Raw genomic sequence first — 21,240 nt, 5'->3', positions numbered from 1 at the left:
CAATGCCAAAATCCATGTCCCCCCAACCCACCATCAAGCACACGATGGACAGCATCAGTCCCGTGTATCGTTGCAGTTTCAGTGCTGCAACCAGAGCGCAGACAGGGCTGAAACGCAGTCAAAACATGACAACTGTCTATCCAAGTACTCATTTGAACTGAAACACGTTCTCTAAAAATGTGCCCAGAAAAGAAAGAGCTGTAACAGGATGAAAACCTGAAAGGCATTCTGAGTCTAGCGTGCTTTTCTTTGAGAACAAAACTACACGGCAGGCCTTAAGATGAACAGGTGAAAAGGTCCTAGCTCGAAGACAAATTCACCAAAAGAAGAGCAAGCGGGTTAAAAAGACCCAGATACTCCATGAAACTGGTAATGGGCCAAAATGTCGCCCTCACAATTACGGCAGCCGAACATGCCGACTTTTCTTAAAATATATATTTGGGGGGTATGTGATATAATGGTGACATGGGGCACTGCGTGGGTTTCCCCCCGCATATGTATGTGGTGCAAAGGGGGTTTGAAAAATAGTTTTTTTTAAAGTCGGCATTTTCGGCTGTCGTAATTATGGGGGTCGCAATAATCACATAGATCCCATAAAAATGGGTAGCAAGCAAGGGTGGACTGGGAACCAAAGGAGGCCAAGGAATTAATGTTCAAATTAGCCCTACATTACACATTTTCAGCAAGCCCAACCCTATCCCGTGAGTTAAACCTGGAAATAAAACAGGTGAACACACAAAAGAGGTGCAGTGGCGGTATACAGTGATAACATCGTGGCAAAAAATGTCGCCCTGTACAAAAAATCGCGGCAAAAATGCTGTGGTTTGACCCGTTAAAGGTGTACCCCATTACACCATTTAAGGGGAGCGGGTGTTGCGGGGGTGTCCCCCGCTCTCCTTAAATGGTATAATGGGTCTGGGGTTGCGGGTGTGTCTCCCTGCTCCCCTTAAATGGTATAATGGGTCTGGGGGTTGCAGGGGTGTCCCCCGCTCTCCTTAAATGGTATAATGGGTCTGGGGGTTGCGGGGGTGCCCCCCGCATCCTTTACATCATGGGTGCACAACATATGGCCCGTGGGCCAGTTGCGGCCCGCCACGCTCTTTTGTCCGGCCCGCGAGGCACAAAGACTTTCCTAATGGAGGGCGGCCCTAATGGACACTGGCCCTCATTGGCTCAGCAAACACACGCATCACGTCGCTCCTACGAGCCACGTAATGCGTGTGTGCTGCACCAATGGAGGGCCAGCCGTAGTACGAGTCCAGCGTTCCAGCTTACCTGCCGCTTACCTGCCTGCCTTCCAGCACGTCTCCGGTAAGTGGTCTGTTTGTGTTTGTGTGTCGGGTCTGTTTTGCTTTGTTTGTGTGTGTATGTTGCGAGGGGGGGTCGGATGTGTGTCGGATGTGTGTCGGATGTTTGGATTTTAATGTTTTTTGTGTGTATGTTGAGATGCGGGGGTGGGGGGGTGTTGGATGTGTGTGGGGGGTGGGGGTTTGGGTCTGTATGTTTGCATGTTTGAGAGTGTGCTGAGTTGGGGGGTGGGGGTTCGGGTCTGGTTGGGTGCTTGTGTGTGTGTGCTGATTTGGGGGGTGGGGGTTTGGAGTTGGGGGGTGGGGGGTTCGGGTCTGTATGGGTGCATGTTTGTGTGTGTGCTGAGTTGGGGGGTGGGGGTTCAGGTCTGTGTGTGTGCTGAGTTGGGGGGTGGGGGTTTGGGTCTGTATGTTTGCATGTTTGTGTGTGTGTGCTGAGTTGGGGGGTGGGGGTTCGGGTCTGGTTGGGTGCTTGTGCGTGCTGATTTGGGGGGTGGGGGTTTGGAGTTGGGGGGGTGGGGGGTTCGGGTCTGTATGGGTGCATGTTTGTGTGTGTGCTGAGTTGGGGGTGGGGGGTTCGGGTCTGTGTGTGTGCTGATTTGGGGTGGGGGGTCGGGTCTGTATGGGTTCATGTTTGTGTGTGTGCTGATTTGGGGGGTGGGGGTTTGGAGTTGGGGGGGGTGGGGGGTTCGGGTCTGTATGTTTGCATGTTTGAGAGTGTGCTGAGTTGGGGGGTGGGGGTTCGGGTCTGGTTGGGTGCTTGTGTGTGTGTGCTGATTTGGGGGGTGGGGGTTTGGAATTGGGGGGGTGGGGGGTTCGGGTCTGTATGGGTGCATGTTTGTGTGTTTGATGAGTTGGGGGGTGGGGGTTCGGGTCTGTGTGTGTGCTGATTTGGGGTGGGGGGTCGGGTCTATATGGGTGCATGTTTGTGTGTGTGCTGAGTTGGGGGGTGGGGGTTTGGGTTTGCATGTTTGAGAGTGTGCTGATTTGGGTGGTGGGGGTTTGGAGTTGGGGATGGGGGGTTCGGGTCTGTATGGGTGCATGTTTGAGAGTGTGCTGAGTTGGGGGGTGGGGGCTCGGGTCTGGTTGGGTGCTTGTGCGTGCTGATTTGGGGGGTGGGGGTTTGGAGTTGGGGGGGTGGGGGTTCGGGTCTGTATGGGTGCATGTTTGTGTGTGTGCTGAGTTGGGGGGTGGGGGTTTGGGTCTGTATGTTTGCATGTTTGAGAGTGTGCTGAGTTGGGGGGTGGGGGTTCAGGTCTGGTTGGGTGCTTGTGTGTGTGCTGGTTGGGTGCTTGTGTGTGTGTGCTGAGTTGGGGGGTGGGGGTTTGGGTCTGTATGGGTTCATGTTTGTGTGTGTGCTGATTTGGGGGGTGGGGGTTTGGAGTTGGGGGGTGGGGGGTTCGGGTCTGTATGGGTGCATGTTTGTGTGTGTGCTGAGTTGGGGGTGGGGGGTTCGGGTCTGGTTGGGTGCTTGTGCATGTGTGTGCTGATTTGGGGGGTGGGGGTTTGGATTTGTGGGGGTTTGGGTCTGTATGGGTGCATGTTTGAGAGTGTGCTGAGTTGGGGGGTGGGGGTTCGGGTCTGGTTGGGTGCTTGTGTGTGTGTGCTGATTTGGGGGGTGGGGGTTTGGAATTGGGGGGGTGGGGGGTTCGGGTCTGTATGGGTGCATGTTTGTGTGTTTGCTGAGTTGGGGGGGGTTCTGGTCTGTGTGTGTGCTCAGTTGGGGGGTGGGGGTTTGGGTCTGTATGTTTGCATGTTTGTGTGTGTGTGCTGAGTTGGGGGGTGGGGGCTCGGGTCTGGTTGGGTGCTTGTGCGTGCTGATTTGGGGGGTGGGCGTTTGGAGTTGGGGGGTGGGGGTTCGGGTCTGTATGGGTGCATGTTTGTGTGTGTGCTGAGTTGGGGGTGGGGGGGTTCGGGTCTGTGTGTGCTGATTTGGGGTGGGGGGTCGGGTCTGTATGGGTTCATGTTTGTGTGTGTGCTGATTTGGGGGTGGGGGTTTGGAGTTGGGGGGTGGGGGGTTCGGGTCTGTATGGGTGCATGTTTGTGTGTGTGCTGAGTTGGGGGTGGGGGGTTCGGGTCTGGTTGGGTGCTTGTGCATGTGTGTGCTGATTTGGGGGGTGGGGGTTGGGAGTTGTGGGGGTTCGGGTCTGTATGGGTGCATGTTTGTTTGTGTGCTGAGTTGGGGGTGGGGGGTTCGGGTCTGTGTGTGTGCTGATTTGGGGTGGGGGGTCGGGTCTGTATGGGTGCATGTTTGTGTGTGTGCTGAGTTGGGGGGTGGAGGTTCGGGTCTGGTTGGGTGCGTTTGTGTGTGCTGATTTGGGGGGTGGGGGTTTGGAGTTGGGGGGGTGGGGGGTTCGGGTCTGTATGGGTGCATGTTTGTGTGTGTGCTGAGTTGGGGGGTGGGGGTTTGGGTCTGTATGTTTGCATGTTTGAGAGTGTGCTGAGTTGGGGGGTGGGGGTTCGGGTCTGGTTGGGTGCTTGTGTGTGTGTGCTGAGTTGGGGGTGGGGGTTTGGGTCTTTATGTTTGCATGTTTGAGAGTGTGCTGATTTGGGGGGTGGGGGTTTGGAGTTGGGGGGGTGGGGGGTTCGGGTCTGGTTGGGTGCTTGTGTGTGTGTGCTGAGTCGGGGGGTGGGGGTTTGGGTCTGTATGTTTGCATGTTTGAGAGTGTGCTGATTTGGGGGGTGGGGGTTTGGAGTTGGGGGGTGGGGGTTCGGGTCTGGTTGGGTGCTTGTGTGTGTGTGTGTGCTGATTTGGGGGGTGGGGGTTTGGAGTTGGGGGGGTGGGGGGTTCAGGTCTGTATGGGTGCATGTTTGTGTGTGTGCTGAGTTAGGGGGTGGGGGTTTGGGTCTGTATGTTTGCATGTTTGAGAGTGTGCTGAGTTGGGGGGTGGGGGTTCGGGTCTGGTTGGGTGCTTGTGTGTGTGTGTGCTGATTTGGGGGTTTGGAATTGGGGGGGTGGGGGGTTGGGGTCTGTATGGGTGCATGTTTGAGAGTGTGCTGAGTCGGGTCTGGTTGGGTGCTTGTGTGTGTGTGTGCTGATTTGGGGGGTGGGTGTTTGGAGTTGGGGGGGTGGGGGGTTCGGATCTGTATGGGTGCATGTTTGTGTGTGTGCTGAGTTGGGGGGTGGGGGTTTGGGTCTGTATGTTTGAGAGTGTGCTGAGTTGGGGGGTGGGGGTTCGGGTCTGGTTGGGTGCTTGTGTGTGTGTGCTGATTTGGGGGGTGGGCGTTTGGAGTTGGGGGCGTGGGGGGTTCGGGTCTGTATGTTTGCATGTTTGTGTGTGTGTGCTGAGTTGGGGGGTGAGGTGGGCCAGGGTGAATAACATCAGAGACAACTGGCAGCCTTGCCTGGTGCCCTGTAGGATCACACAGGCAAGTGAAATGTGTTTGCCAGTGCAAACCCTGGCCACTGGCCTGATGTATAGCAACTGTTCCCAGTGTGTAAATCCCGGGCCAAACCCAAATCGGCATCACCATGTAGCTCTGTTCCCATTTCGTGATGCTCTTTGGCATTCGCTGCAGTCCCCTAAAGATCATACTCCTAGGTCCAGAATTGTCCCTGGACATGGTATGATAGTAACAAATGTTTGCCCCCACTTACTATCCCCTCTCCCTCTCCAGCACTATCTGAAATGTCGTCAGGCCTAGTACGATAAAAGCTTGTTTTGTTCCTCTCCCTCCTTTCTCCTCCCCTCTCCCTCACCTTGTGTAATTCTCCGGCTCTTCCAGAAATAAACTATCATAGCATATCATTAGAGATGTTGGGCCAGAGTGTCAAGGGTCAGCAGTGGGTGTGGTTATTTGTACATTCCTAAAGCTTCCAAAATCGGCTGCAGTCTTTTCTAGTAAGGTCCTGGATGATGTCTGCTCCTGTAATTTTGCAACTGAACCTCGATCAAGCGTTTGAGACCCATTGAGTGTGGGTAATTGTTACCTTTCTACAACCCCATCAAGCATTGTTCAGGGGGATAGAAGCACAAGCAAAAACTATTTCTCTGGCGCTCCTGCCAGTTTTGCCCTGCCCAGGAAGAAACTGAGATCAGTTTCTTTGTATGTTCACTAAAGTGATTGGTCATCCTGTGATAATTCCTTTCAAAAGCTCATAATATGGCAACAGCTTGTGCTTTGAAATGTTATTTTTTTTAAAAAGTATGTCCTCAATTTCCACCTTCATCTCAAACATAGCAGGTTGATATGCTATGCAGCCCGCTATTCCTCAAAGTATCCATGAATAAGTGCATGAAAAGGTATGCTGGCAAGGCTATGTTCTTTATCTGATCTTGTTCTTTTGTCGCTTCTAGGATTCTCCAAAAAGTATATAATTTGTATATACTCTAGACTTGGACCGTCGTAGTGGGAGCATAACAGTGGATTTCGTATCTTTACCCAAAGATGTCCCTGCCAATGTTTAGTGCAGTAAAAAAAATAAAGATTGACCAGGAGCACCGTCAATTTAAGGATGAGTGGAGTGAGAAGTTTTTTTTCATCGAGTCCAAACCTGATGTGTACTCGTGTCTCATTTGTCTTGAACGCATAGCAGTCCCCAAGGAATATCACATCCGCCGCCATTGTGAATCAAAACATTCACAATATAAGGATTTGCAGGGGGAAGCGAGAATTAAGAAAGCTGGGGAGCTAAAAACACAGCTGGCTAAGAAACAGGGTGTTTTTGCCCAGAAAAAAAAAGAATCTGAATGTGCCACCTTTCCGAGTTATAAGGTTGCTCGGCTTATTGCAAGGTCAGCACGTCCTTTCACAGATGGGGATTTCGTTAAAGACTGCCTGATGGAGATTTGCGAGGCAGTGTGTAAAGAAAAAAAATATGTTTTTACAAATGTTCCCCTTTCACGTATGAGTATCCAGCGGTGTATTGTAGATATGGCTGACAATTGTTACAGCCAACTGAAAATGCAGTGTAAGGATGTCAAGTTCTTTTCAGCTGCCCTTGATGAGAGCACAGATGCAAGTGACACAGCCCAACTCTTAATTTTCATTCGGGGGGTGGATAATCAATGCAAAGTATTTCAGGAACTGGCTTCCCTGGTATCTTTGCATGGCAGGACTACTGGTGCTGACATTTTTAATGCCTTTCAAAAAGTCATTGATGATTTAAATTTGCCATGGGATGTGTTGGTAGGCGAGACGACTGATGGGGCGCCAGCCATGGTTGGGGAGCAAAATGGGTTTATTGGCTGCTTCAAAAGGCACTTAGGCGAGAAGGCTGTCCATTTAAAAAATTATCACTGCATAATCCACCAGGAGGCATTATGTGCAAAACATTTGAAATTCACTCAAGTGATGGACTTTGTTGTGAACACGGTTAATTTTGTCCGTGCACGCTCTTTAAATCACCGATTGTTTCAGGCGTTTCTAGAAGAGGTAAAGGCGGATTATGGTGATGTCCTATATCACACCGAAGTTCGATGGCTTAGTCGTGGCAATGTGCTGAAGCGATTCTTTGCTTTACGGCATGAAATAAAAGCATTCCTTGATCAAAAAGGAATGGACACTTCTGTCATGCTAGATATTGACTGGATAGCCGACTTTGCTTTTCTGACTGACCTGACAGGCCATTTCAATGATTTAAATTTACAGTTGCAAGGAAGCCAAAATCTCATATCGGATCTGTTTAAGGCAGTTTGTGCCTTTGAAATAAAGTTAAGGCTTCTGACAGCCCAACTGGAGAAAGGGATGCTGGCACACTACCCCGCATGTGCAGAGGTTTTCCCCCATGACTAGTATGGAGGGTGGTATCGGCATGTGAAGGTCCTGAAGGAACTGCAAAATGTTTTTGAGAATCGTTTCTTACGATTCAAATCCCAGCGAGCCTCTTTTCAACTTTTTGCAGACCCTTTCTCAGCTGATGTTGACAGTGTGCAACCTGAACTGCAACTGAAACTGATTGAACTTCAGTGCTGTAGTGCCCTCAAAAATAAGCACAGAGAGATGCCTTTATTAGTCTTCTATCAGTCTCTGGACACTGCGCAATTCCCCAATCTTTCACGGGAAGCATTAAAGATGGTTTCTATGTTTGGCAGTACTTACATTTGTGAGCAAGTTTTTTCACAAAAGAAACTACATAAATCCAGCCTAAGGACAAGACTAACTGACCAACATCTCCATGCTATCCTGAGAGTAGGAACAACCTCACTGGAGCCCGAGATCCAGAAACTGACAGCTGAGAAACGCTGCAATGTTTCTCACTGATCAACTATGTCTGGTTCACTGTTTCATCCTGTATGATTTGGGGAAATGTATAGTACAACATGTACGTTTTAAATACAAATAAAATGGTACACCTCCAAAAAGATGTTTTTTCCAACTGCCATAGTGTTTGGTTGGGGGTAAGGGGGCCATGGGGCATAATGTTTGGTTGGATGTGAGGGGGCCATGGGGCATAGTGTTTGGTTGGGGGTGAGGGACATGGGGCATAGTGTTTGGTTGGGGGTAAGGGGGCCATGGGGCGTAGTGTTTGGTTGGGGGTGAGGGTGCCATGGGGCATAGAGTTTGGTTGGGGGTGAGGGTGCCATGGGGCATAATGTTTGGTTGGGTGTGAGGGGGCCATGGGGCATAGTGTTTGGTTGGGGGTGAGGGGGCCATGGGGCATAGTGTTTGGTTGGGGGTGAGGGGGCCATGGGGCATAGTGTTTGGTTGGGGATGAGGGGGCCATGGGGCAAAGTGTTTGGTTGGGGGTGAGGGGGCCCTGGGGCATAATGTTTGGTTGGGGGTGAGGGGGCCATGGGGCATAGTGTTTTGTTGGGGGTGAGGGGGCCATGGGGCATAGTGTTTGGTTGGGGGTAAGGGGGCCATGGGGCATAATGTTTGGTTGGGGGTGAGGGGGCCATGGGGCATAGTGTTTGGTTGGGGGTGAGGGTGCCATGGGGCATAATGTTTGGTTGGGGGTGAGGGACATGGGGCATAATGTTTGGTTGGGGGTGAGGGGGCCATGGGGCATAGTGTTTGGTTGGGGGTGAGGGGGCCATGGGGCATAGTGTTTGGTTGGGTATGAGGGGGCCATAGGGCATAGTGTTTGGTTGGGGGTAAGGGGGACCTGAGGCATAGTGTTTAGTTGGGGGTGAGGGTGCCATGGGGCATAGTGTTTGGTTGGGGGTAAGGGGGCCCTGGGGCATAATGTTTGGTTGGGGGTGAGGGACATGGGGCATAATGTTTGGTTGGGGGTGAGGGGGCCATGGGGCATAGTGTTTGGTTGGGGGTAAGGGGGCCATGGGGCATAGTGTTTGGTTGGGGGTGAGGGGGCCATGGGGCATAGTGTTTGGTTGGGTATGAGGGGGCCATAGGGCATAGTGTTTGGTTGGGGGTAAGGGGGTCCGGAGGCATAGTGTTTAGTTGGGGGTGAGGGTGCCATGGGGTATAGTGTTTGGTTGGGGGTAAGGGGGCCCTGGGGCATAATGTTTGGTTGGGGGTGAGGGACATGGGGCATAATGTTTGGTTGGGGGTGAGGGACATGGGGCATAATGTTTGGTTGGGGGTGAGGGGGCCATGGGGCATAGTGTTTGGTTGGGGGTGAGGGGGCCATGGGGCATAGTGTTTGGTTGGGTATGAGGGGGGCATAGGGTATAGTGTTTGGTTGGGGGTAAGGGGGCCCTGAGGCATAGTGTTTAGTTGGGGGTGAGGGTGCCATGGGGCATAGTGTTTGGTTGGGGGTAAGGGGGCCCTGGGGCATAATTTTTGGTTGGGGTGAGGGACTTGGGGCATAATGTTTGGTTGGGGGTGAGGGGGCCATGGGGCATAGTGTTTGGTTGGGGGTAAGGGGGCCCTGGGGCATAGTGTTTGGTTGGGGGTGAGGGACATGGGGCATAGTGTTTGGTTGGGTGTGGGGGGGCCATGGGGCATAGTGTTTGGTTGGGGGTGAGGGACATGGGGCATAGTGTTGCACTCCAAGAGTGAACGCAATAATAAAGCTAAAACAGGCAAAGTTAGGAGATGTTCATCTTTGGCTTTTTGAGGAAACCTGACTCAACGAAGGCCATACTCCTCTTGGGCAACCCAAATAGCAAACTGTAGCAGTCCAAAATAACGGCATGCCCAATCTAGGCTCAATAAAATATATGTAAGTTAATTAAACAGGCGAGATACAATAACTAAATAGAAATAAATTATAACAATGGAAAATGTGTAGTACAAAATGTAAGTTTGAAATGCAAATAAAAATCGTTACCTCTCAAAAACATTCCTTTTCCATGTGTTTAGTACAAATTGGGGGTTTAAAAAGCCTCCTGCCACGCCCCGCCTACCGCCCCGCCCACATTTACTTTTCGGCCCACTATAGCCCTCATGTAAGGTACTTTCGGCCCTCTGTCAAAATCAGTTGTGCACCCCTGCTTTACATGGATTGCGGTGACAAAACCACTGCCTTTTTGCAGCGATATTTTGTATCCACAGCCATTTTTGCTGCAATTTTAACACATAGAACGCAGTGGCCCGCCGGGAAATCTCCAGGACACTCCACCCTTGCTGGCAAGACAAGGATCTTCAGCAAAAAACGCAGGTTCAGTTTTGGTCAATAAAACAGCCGGTTCCTTTACTTATTGGATAATGAGCCAGCAAAGAACCTAGGGGAATATGTTCACGAATAACAGAAACGTTATGCAAAATAACGCAGAAAATTGCTGACACTTGTGATTAGGGAGCGAATGTAAGTCAGACACAACTCGATGCTTGAAAACTTTTGAAGGAGAAAACAGTGGGTTTAATGGGAATGTTCCCGTTTCCTTTTCCGAGCCTCTGGATTGGATGTCCGACGCTTTGTTTGGGGCAGACAGACCAATACTATTTCATCTGAGGTCCTGCCAGGTACCAGTTACTTGTGACGTGCTGTCAAGGTTCCCCCTCCCCATTTGTCCCTAATGTGACTAAAGTGCTTTTCAAGCTATTTATGGCACCAGGCAGCGCTGTGTATGCCAACCCAGTCTTTGAAATGGATCTGCGTGCTAGGTGCCACCGCATCAGTGGGTCGGATGGGTTTGAGTGCTGTTTACCAGCTGCCTGTGGGCACCTCATTAGTGCATAGCTGTGGTGGGTTGCGCAATGTCCGTCTTGACCACATGAAGAGGGCACGGGGGGTGGCACAGGCCTCGCCTAGCCGCCAGCCTGAGAAACAGTGCCATGAAGCAACCTGTTATGTCTTCTCAAGGCTTGACCCGGCTTGACATCAATTCGCCCACCTGTCAGAGCACCCTACCTCCCTCTCCCCAGGCGCCAGCGGTTAGTGCTGCATGGCAGAGCAGACACAGGTGTCTGAACCGTCCCAAGCAAAGGAAGCAGTAACACAAAACTCGCAACTGCCCAGATCCGCACAAAAAAGCCTCCCTAAACCTCATGTGTTCCACGAGGGCCGTGTGTCAACGGTGTCTCGAGGAGGCACAGAGCTGGCGGAATTTTCTCCACGCGAATGCAGCGTGGACCAATGCCAGGGTTTTAAAGAAAGACAGGCCAAGTTACCCAAACTCCAATCAAATCTAGAGAGGGAGGGACGGTGCTCTGGTAGGTCCTCTAAGAAAGAAGGCTATGAGGCATCCCAATGCTTTACATGCTTGTGAGGCATAGCGCAACACACCGGTAAGCTAATGTCATGCATGTAACCCTTTCACCAAAGTTCTGTACATCGAATATATCTACATACAATTACCACCCAGCCAACGATGGTACTTGTTTATCGACCTCAGAAGGATGAAAGCCTGCATTGGCCTTGCCAGAATTCAATCCTGCAACCTGCAGATCACACAAACATCATAGCAGCGAGAGCTCAACCTGCTCAGCTATCTTACTGGTTTATGCAATCTGGTGTGGTGTCTCTCACGCTCTCTCTCCATGTCACACTTTCTATCTCTGCCACTTGTATTGTATTGCTTGTTTATGTACCACCTATACACAGGCAAGTGTTTCAAAGCGCTCAAGGAGGGTGGGAACACAGGGAAAAACAACAGGCGGTCATAGCCCTTGAAAAACTGAGATGATAGTAGTCTGCACAGGCAGAGTAAGTGCATGAAATACATCTAACAGTGTGGGATATAGCAAATAAGCCTGACAAGTGATTCTGCTGTTTTAACAGTACAATTAGGGGTGAAGACTGGAGAGACTAGTTTCTCTTTATCTCAAAAAGATGCAATAATGCCAAGTCCTGTCAAAACGTGCATGATCAATATTGTGCCGTACAGTGTATTGATGGGGATTCTGGCTCCCAAGTAGACTGCTGTTTAATTTTGGCTACTAGATGGCCATTAACTGCACCTATAAGCCAAAACTATTAGACGTAGGAGTTGCATGACAGGTGAGGAGGGACACAAAGCTTGTAGGTGTTGTTTGGTTATCTACCCACCCATTGACGGCCCATGGCCATGCTAATCCATATGGCCATTACCGCCCAGTACCTGCCACTCATAGCCCATCCTCCTGGGATCTCTTTCAGCTAGCTCCATCAGGCAGCGAAATAAAACACTTAATTGTAGCTGTAAATGGGTTACTTGTATACAGGAAATGGCTTCACCAATTGTGCCTTCATCCACTTATATCTGTTCCTTAATTAATTAATCTTTTATAACGCACTTAATACCGAAGATTAGTCTCGAAGTGCGGGACTGGGATTTGAATCTGTGTTGCTCTGCCCAAGACAAACTAGTCGTCCTGGGTTATCCTTCCTTGCACTGAAGTCCTGTTAAATACAAGCATTCACAAAGCCAACAGTTTTGGCTTGTGAATAGGTGTTAGATAGACATTTACCAAGGACGTCTGTCATATGTCTAGGTGATCGCACCCTTTTCCAGCTGTTGCCATCTTATGCCAACGTAGCGCCATAATGGCAGTGTCTGGCAAATGCCTATCCCATAAAAATAATAATAACTTGTTATTGATATAGTGATTTTATCCAAAGCTCTTTACATAGAACATATTTACATACATTATTAGTACCCAATCGAAATTTGTACTCACTTTATCGACCTTGGAAGGATGAAAGGCTGAGTCGACTGTGCCAGGATTTGAATTTGAGACCTGCAGATCAAACACATCACCGCAACGAGCGCTCAACCCACTGAGCTATATTATCGGCTACATGCATACGCAAAAGCCAAAATGGTTACTTTGCCAACACTTCTTTTTCTACTGTGTCTAGGTTTTCTTCTAGTAGGGTGCATTTTTCCATTTTCCTTGTTTCGCTCTCTGTCTCTTACAGTCTCCATGTTTTGATCTTTCACCCTGCCTCTCTCCGTCGAGCTGCCTCTTTCTTTCCCTCTCTCCCTCCGTATACCTTTATCTCCTCTTCATTCCCATATTGCCTGTCTCTCTGTATGCCTCTCTCCATCTCTTTGCCTCTCTCGCTTCCGACCTCTCCACCCCATTGTTCTGTTCCTGTCTTTCCCTCCCTCTCTCTATCCTCTTGCTCACTCTATCTCTCCCTCCTCACTGACTCTCTTTTCCTCTTGGTGCCTCAGTGTGCTACCCCCCCCCACCTATGACCCTTTCTCCCTCTCTCTTACCTACTCCCTTTCTGATTTTCTATATTTGACTCTTTCCTTCCAACGTTTCTCTCTCTCTCTCTCTCTCTCTCTCTCTTTGTCTCTCTATCTCTCTCTGCATTGCTCTTTCGTCGCCTCCCAGGCCCTGCCCCCTCTCCCTCTCTCTCCTGAGGCACTGCCTAGAAATAATGCTTCGGTCTTGCAGTGGCTTTCAGAGAGGCCACTTGTGACATCATCCTTTTCACTGGCCGCTCTCCTCCCTCCGGCTGCTTTAAGTCCGGCACAGGGGGCTGGAATCCACAGTGTGCTTTGGGAGGCAGGGAGAGCACAGGCTGCAAGGAGACACGCGCCCTGACGGCCCACCGCAGCCGCCCCCAGGAAGGCATCCGCCGACACTGCAGAGCATCCCCTCCAGGTAGGGGCGACCTTTATCGATGCTCAAGACACAACAGGTCTCTGCATCGAAATCTCTTGCTTCAGCAAACTGGGCTCTTATTGGGTTTTCTGTTTTTGTTTGGGTTGTTTGGTACGTTGCCGTTTTTTTTTAAATAGGTGTTGGTCTATTTTATGTCAGTGTGAATTGGCCTAAAATGCATGCCCTTAACTGTTATGGGGTTCACTAGGCGCTTACTTTTACTTTCCCAAAACTTACTTCACTTGTTTCAATAATTTCAACCAGAATAGGCTTGTGATGGCGCTCCCAGCTGTGCAGGCTGATGAGTTAGTCCATTTCATTTACACCTGCGGCAGGATCTTCGTCACTTTCCAGTGTTTTGGGGTATGTGCAGTGGCGCGCATTAAGGACAGTCTGCATACAATGCAGTTCTCAATACCTGTTCAAAAACATGGAGAGAGAGAGAGAGAGAGAGAGAGAGAGAGAGAGAGAGAGAGAGAGAGAGAGAGAGAGAGAGAGAGAGAGAGAGAGAGAGAGCAACAAAGAAAAAAGAACGTGAGAGAAACGATATAGATATCGAATTAGGAGACGTGCACATCACAGTTACTGACAGTTTAGGGCGAACGTGGTTTGTCTATGACGTGCATCCCGGTTTTCCTCAGGGATGCCTCAGATTTCACTAAGAAGGCAGGATATAGATCCAAGAATTTGGTGACTTTATAAGACTCTGCTATATGGCTACTAGCCACAAGACCGATTTGGGAAGACTGGGACAAACCACCTCACCACTTGACATTAGAAAAAAACATTATGGTGCAGCAGTTTCTTAGACCGTAACTTATTTGTCTATATTAACTGAAGGGAAACTCGAGATACTAAATTTGATGGTTCCAAAGACTGAACGAGACATATAGATCCTCAGAAAAAGCTATTATTTTCATGTTCATGAAAATCTCTCCTATACTTCCTTTCCCCTGGCTTGCTACCCTGGGCCAACCCGCCTCCATCCCTCGAGCCAAAAACCTGGGAACAGTTTCTGATAACAATCTCTCCTATACTTCCTTTCCCCTGGCTTGCTACCCTGGGCCAACCCGCCTCCATCCCTCTAGCCAAAAACCTTGGAACAGTTTCTGATGACAATCTCTCCTTCACTAACCAAATACAGGATCTAGCCAAGAAATGCCACTATCATCTTCACCAACTCAAAGCCACAGTGCCCTCTCTCAATGTGTCCCCCAAAAGGATCTATGAACGTTTGCTGATTTTATTTTGGCGAATAGCATTGTCATTGGGTTTTTTTCTGCCGAATGTGCCTTTTTTTAGCATAAAAAGCAGGGAGAGACCCTCTGCACCCCACCTTTCACCCTCACTCCACTTACTATATACCATAACCAAACTTACCATCAGTACGCTTGTGGTAAAAAAAAAAGTGGGGGTTGGGGGATTTGATGTAATTGCCATTCGACAAAAGTGGTAATATCTTGCAAAACGCGAGACACCAGAGTTATAGTTTTATCTTGGATATATTCCTTCAACAGCCTCTCCCCGGGTCTTGCAAAGCAAGCGATCCACCAAATTCAGCTTCTTCCGGTGGGTTGATCGGGGGCTTGAAACTGGTGACCATATTACACCAGCTTTGAAAATCCTCCCCTTGCTCCCTGTGAGCCAGACAATTGATTGCAAACCTCAAATCCACGGTGGAAAAAGCTCTACATTCCGTAGCCAAAAAACAGAAGAAATACACCCAAGAAGCGTCAGATCTGCCAAGTCGATGCACCTCACCTCCACTGCCTTCCTGTGGCAGAATCTCCCTCTTCAGTGTGAAGAGAAGCACCGCAGTGGTGGAAACAACTAAAGCAAACCTCTTCAGACAAGCCTTCACCGGATAGCACACCTCAACATCTCTACCATCCTTGTTAGTTGACTGGGCCCCCACTAACTTCAAGCGGTTTGCTGATGGTGTGGATTACCACATGTACTGAGATGGACTTGACTATGGCTGCCGTTGCACTTCGTCTGGGCTAGCTTCTGCCCCTATTTGAACAGATACCTGCTTACAACTATAAGAGACTTCCTGGAACAAGCAAGGACCTGCCACGGTGATGGGACTCTCAAGCAGAGCTGCGTAAGCATTTGCGTGCTGGTCGAGTTATGGGCTTCACATAGTTCTTGGTCCCTGGAAATCCTTGCTGTGTAGGCACTCGGGTTATGTACACGCATGCTCTTCTCCCCATATTCTTCCAATCAGCACTTGCCTGAATGCACTGAACTGAAAATGCTCAGATTACCTTTCTCCCCATTTTCCGATCCCTCCTGATCACATGCTCACCTCCCCCCTTTCATTTGGAGTCATCCAAGCAAATTCCTTTGCATTCAACCATGAACTACTTAAATAAACATATGAAGAAAACCTAGAAAGGTTGCCACATCAGGCCACCACCTTGTCTGCCCATTTTGTACTCTACTGAATAACCGCAGACCCTACAAGACCATTCGTCTTTTCTTCACTCACCCATCCTCCATTTTATAATCTATGCGCTTGCCAGATACTTGCCAGATACTACCATTTCCCCAGACGACAAGCTCTCCTGGTCATCAATCAGCCTTTGTGAAAACACATACTTCTTTTACATTTTTGCACTACTTGGAAATCCTGTAGTGCAGTTTATATGCTCTGTGAATTTTTTGTGCATTTTTAAAATCCTTGGAATGTCTCTCACTTACTCAACTGAACCCGCTCCTATTATCCAGAGTCCACATGTTCAACACCCTGATGACTTCTGTAGTGTCTTGTATCCCTTTCCCTCTGTGTTAGTTAGCCTGTAGCTGTGATGTCAGAGTGAGTGTTGGAAAGGTTCCCTCCAGGAGGTTCTAGGAGTTACAGTTGGAAGAGCTACCTGGGTGGTGGGGACCAGTGGGTCTTCCCCTTACCGCTTACCTGTAAACTATGTGACTAAAACCTGAATAAAGGAACCTGCCTGCACCTACCTGAGTCACAGTCCTTCGATTACTACAATTTTGCCTTGAGTGTTGCTAGTGCTGTGTCTGAACCATTTTGGTATCCCTCCTCTGCACTCTCCCCAATTTGATCCGGTATCGATTTGACATGATATGATATGATATGATATGATAGGTTAGGTTATTTATAACGCGATTAATACCTAGAGGTTTCTAAGCGCGGACCCGGGTTCGAACCTGTGTTGCTCTGTGTCGTCTTGCTTCCAAGGCGAGCACGTTGCCACTGAGCTATCCTCCCGAGACTCGCAGTAACCTCGATGGAGGATACACTGCGATACGTGTGAATGCCTACGGGCTACCAGGCTCTTAATCAGTCATGATTGTGAAGCACTTCTTCAATAAAAAAATGGTTAATCGTTCAATAGGATCGGATTAGTAATCACATCTCCAGATTCTGAGTACTAAGGACTGCATAGCCGTGAAAGTCAGGAATGCGCAGTAGTGGGGCATAATGATTATACCTAGGTGCGTCAAGCACCATTAGCACCCAGTAAGGAAGATTTGGGTTTCTGGAGACTGCAGCTAATCGAAAGGTGTTAGAAACACATACGCATTCAACTTCATTTTTCGTCCTGATGAAGGCCACATAATGATGCTGCAGGGACATTAAGGATGCGTGTACCTAGAGCATTCTTTGGCCGAAACACCTGTGTCGACATGTTTTTGAAAAAATATTTAAGAGATTGTTTTCTCTACAGATTGTACATCCTCTGGTGATTGTGACACTGTAAGGGCAAAGACTGATTGTCACAAGCTTTAAATGCATTACTTAGTGGCCATAAAACTGTAATCCAATCCCCCTTAGAACTGAGGAGAGGGGATACCAGGCTAGGTGCCTTCCATTTGATGTATGAAGTACTATGAATCTCAGTGAATAGATTCTTTTTTGAATGCAGATTGCAGTTTCCTGTTAGTAACCTCACACACCTGGATGTTGTGCACATTCTTCTGCCTGTTCTCCATTTTTTATGTTTTTAAATTATTGATATTCTGAATACAATGGTTTAAAGTGTGTATCTGTGCAAAGTGTGTACTCGGGGTTCAGTCCATGCTTGGAGTGTGGGTGCTTCAGCGCAGGAGACCTGTTTAGGTCGTTTGTTGAATATGTGTACTTTCCTCACTCAACAGCCGGTGCCCTTTCTCGTTTCTGAGGTAAATGCAGGGGTGGCCCTCTTTAGAGATGTGCTTGCTCCCCCCAGTGTGCACACGTGCAATGCAATACAGGGCGCCACCCCAAACCAGTGTGCACTTTTTACTTTATGCTCAACCACCCAAGCACGTCACATCGCAGTGCCTGCTTTTGCGCTGCCCCTTGAGGTCACCCGGGCTCATCTTCCCAGCATTCTCTGCTTTCTTGGCCTATCTTGTCCCATTTTGTAGAACTAGACGGGATTTCTGATCCCAAGTGAACTATTTTTGTATGACATAATATCTGTAACAACATGTTGGAACTCCTTTTCTGATTTCCTCAAATGGATGAATCCGCCGCGGAACGTATGGTGGTGTGAAAAGTGGCGCGTAAATCCCAGGTGGAGGGCTCCGACAGCCCCGGAAGAGCTGGCGCTCGGTCCCTGTGCCTACGATTAAGGGAGGATAGAAATCTCTTTCCTCACAGGTGAGGAACAGCTGGCTGACAAGCAGAAGTATTTCGCTTCCAAATGGGTTGTTTATCCACAGGAACGCTTGCAAGGCAGTCATGCAAAGGCAGCGTGTATTCAAATACTGCACTGTGACTATGTGCATGTATTTAAATTCAGATTAGCTGCACTCGAGCCCTTTTCAAAGGTAGCGAGGAATTGAGAAAACAACAGCAAAACGCCCACACTATGGGCCTGATTCACTCATGCATTTTTATAAGGGCGCAATCCCACAGGGAAACGCTCTGTGAATCAGGCCCTTTGTGTGCAAATACACATAACACATGCTTACTGTTGCCAACTTTGTCATCCACCTGACACATAAATGGCATGTACCACTATGAAGAGGGTGGACCATGGCATGTACCACTATGAAGAGAGGGGATCACAGAGAGATGTACGTTTGGCATGAAAGTTCTTTCAAGGTTGGGCAGAATCCAAACCCCGCGACAGCTGTGGCCATGTCTGTCAGACCGGCAATGAGCGAGATAGAACACAGGTGATAGTAGCTAAGGTTCCATGTCATAAACCTTCCCACTGAAGGCCGCACCCAAAAAATACTGCTTTTTATTGGCCGATTCAGTGGTACCTTCAACGGGGGGGGATTTTTCACTGGGGGGGTCAAACACCCAAAGCCCCCTGTACATTGCCTCCCCAACCAGCCTCCTCCTGCTCCTCCCATGCCCAGAGCCTCCAAACAAATCCTTCTCTCCTATAAATCCACCAGCCCCTGCTCACCATTCCACACATCCTCTGGCCACCTCAACCTGCAATCCCACGCCCCCCAAGAATCTCTGTGCCTGAAGCCCGCTCCCAGCTGTGGCGATTTCCTGGTTCTTCCTTATGCCGCTACACATTGCGGGGGGGGGGGGGGGTGTTTATCATCAGAGGCAATCTATGGTATTCCATCTTTTTCACATGCGTACAAAAGTACACGGTCAAAAGACTTAATTGCGTAAAACTAAATAAATTAAAAAATATTCATGTATGGATCCCCTTTTGCACATATTTTGTATCTTCATTTTTACTTTACAGCTAGAGTCAGCCCATGAACTCTCTCCTCTGCCCGCCCCTCCCCCAACACCTTGAGAAAACGCTCCTCATCTTCATGGGAGGAGATGAGGTCTTGTGGCTTGGTTGACAAATTTGAAACTAGGATCCCCATTTGACCAACATTCTGGGAACCTACACAAATTACTTGATCTTCCTGTGCCCCAGTTTGCTTTTCTGCTGAACTCGGGATTGCTTATAAATAGGTTCAATGCTGTCTGTAAAGAAACTGGATCATTGCAATTAGCATGGGAGTGCCTGCAGGGGATTCATGTCAGTGAGTAGTGGTTTACCTTTACTCGCTGAATCCGTTTCAACCCAGAAGCAACCACAACAAATATACGCTGAGCATCATTGACAAAAGGCGACTTGCTAGGGTATCAATATACGTTTGGAGTATGGGGATACTGGCACAACCAGCAAACCTTTCATGGTGGGGGACAAGGCAGGGGATGGGCCGGTCTGCAACGTCTGGGAGTCCTGGAGTACGATAAAGCCTGGCAGGAGATTGCAAAGATCCCTTTGTGGGGAAACATGTACTCACTGTGAGACTGCCTTAACCCCGGTGTGGTATGTGGCAGGAGAGCAGAGGGCAGTAATAATACTAAAGTATTTCATAAATAGCGCTGCACACCCATAGGTCTCAGAGCGCTGAAATAACAGAAGACAGTATCATCCCACAGAGTGGTACTCAATGTATCGACCTCGGAAGGATGAAAGGCTGAGTTGACCCTTCCGGAGTTCGAACCTGCCACGGCAGACTGCGCACAGCTATCAGGAGCAAGCGCTTAGCTGACTGTGCTATCTGACCAGCTAATGGAAGCTGGAAGCGAGGGCAAGTGGAAGTACTCTCTTTTTGTTAAAATCCCACAACCTGATACGTGTAGCACACCTACTCGTGTGACTACGCAGAGTATTCCATTAGCTGCAGTTGGTAACGCGGTCATGGACCGCTTGGGCTGGGAGATGTTATGCTACTGGGAGTTATACCGTGGACCTCTGCCCTTTTCATGACCTCCAGGCACTCTGGCAGATCCGAAAGAGGTGTGGGCTTGGTAGGTTAGTGAGGACAGGCGAAACACGCAAGATAGCTTTGCTGTAGTTCTGATGTGTGCAGGCCGGATATACCCTGAGCCCTGCATGCAGGTCTGTTGGTAGGTGTTCTATTCGGAGACCACAGAGGCCTTTATGTCTGGAGCTTTGCTTTGTGTGTTCGTGGCGCTACAGTGCATTGGCCAGGACTGTGATATCTAACAGAACACTACACCTACATGTCTGTTGGGACGGTCTCCATTTGCTGTGGGCAAGTCGCTTAATTCGTATGCATATAATAATTTGAGAATTGAGGTAGAGACTGTCAGTGCAGGGAGGTTAGTGGAGGGCAAGATGCGCAACTTGGAGTCTTCATCCTGGGTGTGGTCATGGCAATGTGTAGGCGAGGATGCCCCTTGTGTGACATCTAGGCGGTGGTGCACTTTGGGTAAGGTACATGTGAGGGGATGTCCTAGGGCACTCTGGAGGGGTATCCCTGGAAGTGGACAGTGTGCAGAGACTGTGCCTGGATGAGAGGGGGGAAAACACGTTAAAGGTGGGAGAGTGGAAGACATTGGACGCATGCAACAGTGGCTGCCAATCAAAAAGCGGGCACATATTGATCCAGAGGAGAGTTGAGTGCAGGGATATCAGGGGGGCAGTGACCTGGCGAGGTTCTTAAAAATAAATAGGATGCTATGGGGTCAAGGTGCAATATCTAGGAACCAGTCACACGAATTACGTATAAACAAGGCCGGACCCTAACTGCCTTGGCACCAGGGGGCGAAGTGACAGTGGGACCTCAGGGAGCAAAACCTCATATGGGTAAAATTACAGTGGGACACCAGTCAGCAAATCCCACCAGGGAGGAGTTTAGAGAGGGTGCAAACAATCAAGCCACGTCTAGCAAGGCACTACACATTGGGAAACAAATGGCTCATTATATCCGAACAAGTAACGGTGTCTCAATGTTCCAATGGCTCTGATTAAACCCTCAAATGAGCCTCACATTGCGGTGCAGAAATGTCCAGCAATGCGGCCTTCCTAAATGAGCTTCTCTAAGCTCATGTGTATTCTGCTATACATCTACTGCACTCAAGGTCTTCTGATACAGACACAGCATCCACCAAAACGGCGGCTCTTCACCACCTTATTTGCATCTGGTCACATCCTTTAGGAGCTCTTGTGTCCCTTATGCAAAGGCCAAAGGCCCTACATGGGTACTCTTGAACTCCCTTATTATGGCGTTTCCTTGGCTTTGGTGCCGACGGGAATAATTGTGCACCAATCTTGGGAACCCCCAACCCTTTTTGCACTCTTTTCGTGCAAAC

General features: G+C 49.2%; 1 protein-coding gene and 1 long non-coding RNA gene across 3 annotated transcripts in view; one reads left to right on the top strand and one right to left on the bottom strand.

The window, feature by feature from the left end:
* The window catches only part of LOC138528765 (uncharacterized), a 790,960-nt gene extending 778,066 nt beyond the window's left edge, over positions 1-12,894 (bottom strand). Inside the window, exon 1 of the long non-coding RNA XR_011284235.1 lies at positions 12,255-12,894. This is a non-coding gene — a long non-coding RNA (uncharacterized lncRNA). The remainder of the gene's footprint in view (positions 1-12,254) is intronic.
* Positions 12,895-12,977: 83 nt separating this feature from the next.
* LOC138528763 (sarcolipin-like) overlaps positions 12,978-21,240 on the top strand; it is a 52,291-nt gene continuing 44,028 nt past the window's right edge. The window contains exon 1 of one of the 2 annotated variants that reach the window (XM_069640635.1): positions 12,978-13,193. The gene's annotated coding sequence lies outside the window, so the exon portion shown is untranslated. The remainder of the gene's footprint in view (positions 13,194-21,240) is intronic. The other variant, XM_069640634.1, reaches the window with a different exon arrangement.

The sequence above is a fragment of the Ambystoma mexicanum genome, chromosome 7q (assembly GCF_040938575.1).
Source record: "Ambystoma mexicanum isolate Mex_15411 chromosome 7q, UKY_AmexF1_1, whole genome shotgun sequence".
NCBI classification, from domain to species: Eukaryota; Metazoa; Chordata; class Amphibia; order Caudata; family Ambystomatidae; genus Ambystoma; species Ambystoma mexicanum.
Note: the sequence above shows the minus strand (reverse complement) of the source record. Positions and strands in the feature narration are given on the sequence as shown.